This window comes from Grammomys surdaster, unplaced genomic scaffold (genome assembly GCF_004785775.1).
Source record: "Grammomys surdaster isolate TR1022 unplaced genomic scaffold, NIH_TR_1.0 334, whole genome shotgun sequence".
Lineage (NCBI taxonomy): Eukaryota > Metazoa > Chordata > Mammalia > Rodentia > Muridae > Grammomys > Grammomys surdaster.
In genome coordinates, this window is record NW_021604753.1 from 477,310 (window position 1) to 482,819 (window position 5,510).

The 5,510-nt window shown below is 45.9% G+C and overlaps 1 protein-coding gene across 5 annotated transcripts in view; it reads right to left on the minus strand.

Moving 5' to 3' along the window:
• Nucleotides 1-2,765, minus strand: part of Nde1 (nudE neurodevelopment protein 1) — a 30,237-nt gene extending 27,472 nt beyond the window's left edge. For 3 of the 5 annotated variants that reach the window (XM_028778336.1, XM_028778332.1, XM_028778337.1), the window contains exon 1: nt 2,672-2,765. The gene's annotated coding sequence lies outside the window, so the exon portion shown is untranslated. The other 2 variants (XM_028778333.1, XM_028778334.1) reach the window with 2 other exon arrangements.
• Between the last annotated feature and the right edge of the window lie 2,745 nt (nt 2,766-5,510).

A 5,510-nucleotide genomic window follows, 5' to 3' on the forward strand; every position in this document is an offset into this window, starting at 1 on the left:
GAGGGAGGGAGGGAGGGAGGGAGGGAGGAAGAGAGAGAGAGAGAGAGAGAGAGAGAGAGAGAGAGTGTTGAAAGGGAGAGGTAAGGAAGAGAAAGGAGCCAAATATTCACGTCTAACCTGTGTGATCATGGACACATGGTGTGTATTTACAGAAGTGATGACACTGTGGCCAAATACAAATAAGAGTCACTAAGACTAGCTTCTGTCTTTATGCTGCTTAAGTACAAAGATATACAAGGACATGTCCTTGTCCTCAAAGGGCCACTCACCATTCTCTAACATGAAGAACTACCAGCACAAGACAACTGGGAAGCCATGATGATGTTAAATCAGAACTATATGCACTAACGCAGAAAAGCAGTCTTGATAGCTGTTGTCTCCCTCCCTGCAACAAGACATAAGACAGTGCCAGACTGTGGCTACAACAGGCACTGAGTTTGAACTTGTACCTGACACGATTCTCTATAATGAATTTTTGGTAAAAGAAATATGATTTACAGTAATATATTGTGAACTGAAGTTTCCGGAAGGAAGGAAGGAAGGAAGGAAGGAAGGAAGGAAGGAAGGAAGGAAGGAGGACCAGCTGCACCTATGTTAAAGATTCTACAAGACCACAATCTTGTAGATGTGACTGAACTTCAAGATTGTGGAGAGTTAAAATGTTGCAAATCAGAGGCAAATTATCTTGTGCTATTTTTAGTCTCTTTGAAAGCCATTCATTGCCCATAACAGGGTTTTACCTAACATCCTTGTATGTATCTGTCTTAGTCAGGGTTTGTATTCCTGCACAAAACATCATGACCAAAAAGCAAGGTTTTATTCTCTTACACTTCCACATTGCTGAAGGTGAGTCAGGACAGGAACTCACACAGGGCAGGAACCTGGAGGCAGGAGCTGATACAGAGGCCATGGAGGGGAATGCTGCTTACTAGCTTGCTTCTCCTGGATTGCTCAGCTTGCTTTCTTATAGAACCCAGGTGTACCAGCCCAGGGATGGCACCACCCACAATGGGCCTTCATGGAGGCATTTCCTCAAGGGAGGCTCCTTTCTCTGTGATAACTCCAGCTTGTGTCAAGTTGACATACAAAACCAGCCAGTACAGTATCAAACCCTAAAATGTGTTCTGAGCTGACTTCTAGCCCAAACTCTACCAGGGTTTTGCCTGCTGTGACCCCTACCACTGAATCTGGTAAACACCTTAATTTACTACTTTCTTTGTTCTGTAACCAGTAAGATTTCAGGTAAGCAACAGTGGAGCATGGTGCTTGAGGAAACAGGACTCTGTGCTCCTGAGCCACTGTAATTCATATTGGGTTCCAGAAGGAACTATTATTCTGATTAAGGTGAGGGCCAGGTTTTTGAGTTGAAAATGTGGCTGCATTTGAATTTTTAAGAGTTATACTTGGTGGCGAAGGCAGGGCTCTGGAATAGAGCCTGGCCCAGAATGCAAAAGGCCCTGGTTCACTCTCAATTACTGGGGATGGGGGTGGGGATACATTTGAGTAAGAATAAAAACAGTAACTATTGTTCGGAGGTCATTTTATTCTATTGATTAAGGTGCCAGGGAATTCTTCCTACTGTGGTCTGGGCCCCTCTCCAAGTTTTTTCAATCATTTAACAACCACTCAGAGTTGGGCCAAGTATCTTCATCCATAACCCTAGTGCAACCCTTGCAGCAACAGGCTGCAGAGGCTCTCGCTAGGCAATTCCATCTGAAAGAAAGGGGGTTTAATTTCACCAGGCTCATTAAGTTCTAAGGCAGAACTTTAGAAGCAAAAATAATATCCTCACAGGTTAAGTCAAGGTAGCAAACTATTATCCAAGTTAAGATAAACTATAAAAAGTGAAGGTACCCGCGTCTTCAGAAGGGTTGGTGGGTTGGTCATAGTTCTGTTAAGTTACCCTTACTGAACTCCATATGGAATTCTGTAAGGGGAATTAAACCTCAAAACTGGTTGAATATCAGTGTGTTGGGAAAGAGGGGTGCGTGGTCATATACCCTCAGGCTCTGTTTGTAGTAGTTTATATTAGACTGTATTTCAAAAGCACCCTTTCTGTGTCCTAAAAGGTTATCCTTTTATACCCACAATACCCAGAAACAGGTGGCAGACAAAAATTACAAACCTCCACTCAGCCAGAGAAGTTGAGGAAAGTTCCGGCTGAAAAGTAGAAGGATGCACACAGCCTGGCACAAAACCGAGATGACTTCGTCGCTCCGGAGTCAAGGTGACTCCAGATTGCCCAGAACCTCAAAGAAGTAGGTGAGCTGGGCCAACATCCAAGGTGTGGGGCAAGCACTCTCACCCTTTATCGGGTAAAGTTTATCCGATCCAAAGTGCTGTCTAGGGAAATTTGAAATGTCCAGCGGCCGAGACCCATAGGCATCGAAAGAGAGGATGGATATAGACTGGTTCCCGTGTGGCAGCAGTTGGAGACCCGGGAACAGTGGGCTGAAAGGGTAGGCGAGGGGGCCGTGGGGCGGCGCGGGCACCGGTCTTGAGGACGTTCGAGGGAAGGGAAGCAGCTAGCAGAAGAGGAACAGAGTTGGCCAGGGCGAGCAGCGGAGCTCACCGATGGAAAGTGGGAAGCTGGGGCGGGCAAGTGTGGGGAACGCGTCGGATGGGTGCTGCGGGAGTGGCGGGGCCCTGCCCGCAGCCTGGCTCCACTTACCCCGCCCGGGCGGCGACGATCCCAGCGAGGCGCGGGCTAGCAGGCCTTTCTTGCCGATCAGCCTCGCCGGCACCGCGCGGCCCGCGCCTCCCATTGGCTGCCGCTTTCGGGACGCGTCTGACTCGGCCAATCAGCGCGGAGAAGCCAGGTTTGGAAACTTTTTCCTCCTAGGCCCAGGTGCGGTTCGGTCAAGCCGTGGCGGTGCCTGGAGGGAGGGGCGCCCGGAGGCGCGGGCCACTGGCCCTGAAGGCGGACGTGGAGAGGGCCTGCCAGAGGCGCGGTGCTCGCCGTGCCACGCACTCTGGAACACCCGCATGCCCCTCCTTCACACTGGTTGCTTTTATCTGCTCTTGCGCTTGCCTAAGAATAGACAAAGGAGCAATTGGTCAGAGAAACCCGGGCATTAGGAATAGCTAGTATCGGGTTACACTTGAAAGTTCTCTCCCCAATTCCAAAAATGCTATACTAGCCCAGAATACACAAAAACAAAACTGGCATAGAGAACGACAAACTTCTGCCCAGCCCAAAGGGCCTTTGTTGTCCCACAATTTTACACCCCAAATAGAATCTTTAACAACAGCTTCTTCTGAGACAGAATAATTTAGTGCGAAAGAACTTGACTTTAAATCCTACTTGGCTGTGTGAATTTGAGACAAGGTATTTAATTACTCGTGGATTAAATGGGTTTTTTCCACAGAGCTAAATAAATAAGTTTACAACGCTTTGTGTCGTGCTTTGTATACAGTAAGTACAGCATATGTATTAGTTAAATAAACATGGGTTGAACGACCAATGTGTCTCAGACACAATGCTAAGTTCTTTTGTGGGTGGTGTTGGAGGGCTGTGAGACTTCATGTGGTTGCTGGGAATTGACCCCTGGGAGATCAGTCAGTGCTCTTAACTGCTGAGCCATCTCTCCAGCCCCTTGTTTTTTTTTTTTGTTTTTTGGTTTTTTGTTTGTTTGTTTTGTTTTTGGTTTTGTTTTTTTCCTTTTTGAAACACTTTTCCTATGTAGCTTGGGCTAGCCTCAAATTTCTGAGCATTGCCTTAGCCTTATTTTTCAGTGGGATCACAGGCCCTGCTAATAATAATTTTTTAACGTTAAGCCATTCTAATTGTTCATTAATTATTGAGTACTGTTAGTCACAAGGTAATTTTACAACCTAGTGAGTAGACAAAGAATCTGATCTCAAAGGGTTAATACAGCAAACAGAAACAGAATTTCAGATGCCAAATGTGGAGAGACTATTTGAGAGACTGGGAAGCCAGAGAAAGGGATATTTAGCTTCTATTTTGTCAGTGCTGGGCTTGAACCTAGGGCCTTGGCCATGTTAGGCAAACACTGTATCATTCAGCTGTATCCCCAGCTTTCTATAATTGTTTAAAAGACGAGAAGAAAAGGTACAGGAAATGCAAGTGTTTCAATTTGTAGCTAAGAAAGGAGCTTCAGAGGGCTCTTTTTGACTCTTATAATCATGTTCTGCCCCATGGGCTACACAGGTAATGCCTCCTGCCTCCTCCCCCGAGTAGTGTTGATTGAAATCAAGCCCTTACCCATTCTAGGGAAGTGCTCTACCACTGACCTATACTTTCAGCCCTTTGCTTCTTTTGAGTCAAATTCCTTCTAAGTTGCCCAGGCTGGACCTAAGCTCACCCTGTAGCCTAGATAAGCCTTGAATTTGCAATCTTGTCTCTGCCATTCAAAGAGCTGGGGTCAAAGGCCTGGGCTACTGAACTTGGCCTTGTTCTCTCTTTTTAAATTCTGGTCATTTTGTTTGTAGCTTTTGAGCTGTGACCAAGCTGAGAGTTTGACTTCTCTTCCTTTGGTCCTGTCCTCATGGGTGGAAGAGGAGAATTCTGTTTAGTAACTTAGGTCTTTGGGGAGTTAAATCAGATGCAAAGTATCCAGTGGAACATCAAAAAATAAATTTCTGTTATCTTTGTTTCATAAATGTGAAGATTATTGAGAAAAGAAAAAAAAAAGGAAGCTTTTTGGCTTTGTTTTTATGAGACAGGGTCTCTGTGCAGCTCCAGTTGCCCTGGAGCTATGCCACCACTTCTGGCAAAAAATTCAAACCTACTTTTATTAAATAGGAATAAATTTGAGCCAGGTGTGGTGGAAATGCCTTTAATTATAGAACTCAGGAGGCAGAGATAGGAGTATCTCTGTGAGCAAGAGGTCAGCCTGGTTTTCATAGTGAGCTCCAGGACAGCAAGAATATGTAGAGAAACCTTGACCCAGAAGAAGAAAGAGGAGGAAGAGGAGGAGGAGGAGGAGGAGGAGGAAGAGGAGGAAGAAGAAGGAGGAGGAGGAGGGGGAGGGGGAGGAGCAGATTAACTTTCAAAAATTGTATCTTTTCCCCTCCCCCTCTCCCTGCCCCCTCCCCTCAGTCTTGGCTGATATAGGATAGGCTCTTATTATGTGACTTAGGCTTCTCTCTCGCCCATGATCTTCCTATCTAGCCCTTCTGAATTTGAAACCTGCAGGGGGTGAGGTTGGGAGGTCAGAGAACAATCTCAGATGTTGGTCCTTGCCTACTATCTTGATAATACCAAGTTAGCTGGTCTAAGACCTTCAGGCCATTCTCCTGTCTCTGCCTCCCCTCACCTGGTAGCCTACTGAGATTAGACAAATGAGCTGCTTCTGGCTTTTTACATGGGTTCTGGAGATCTAAATTCAAGTTGTCAGGCTAAGACAGTGGCTGGTTTACCCACTGAACCTTCTTCCCTGCTCCTGAAACATTCTTTTAGAAAGATTAAATTATGCACTTCCATTCATCCATCCATCCTCTTCTTGGCCTACATTTTTTCTTATTTATGCATTGCGTATGGTGTTTTA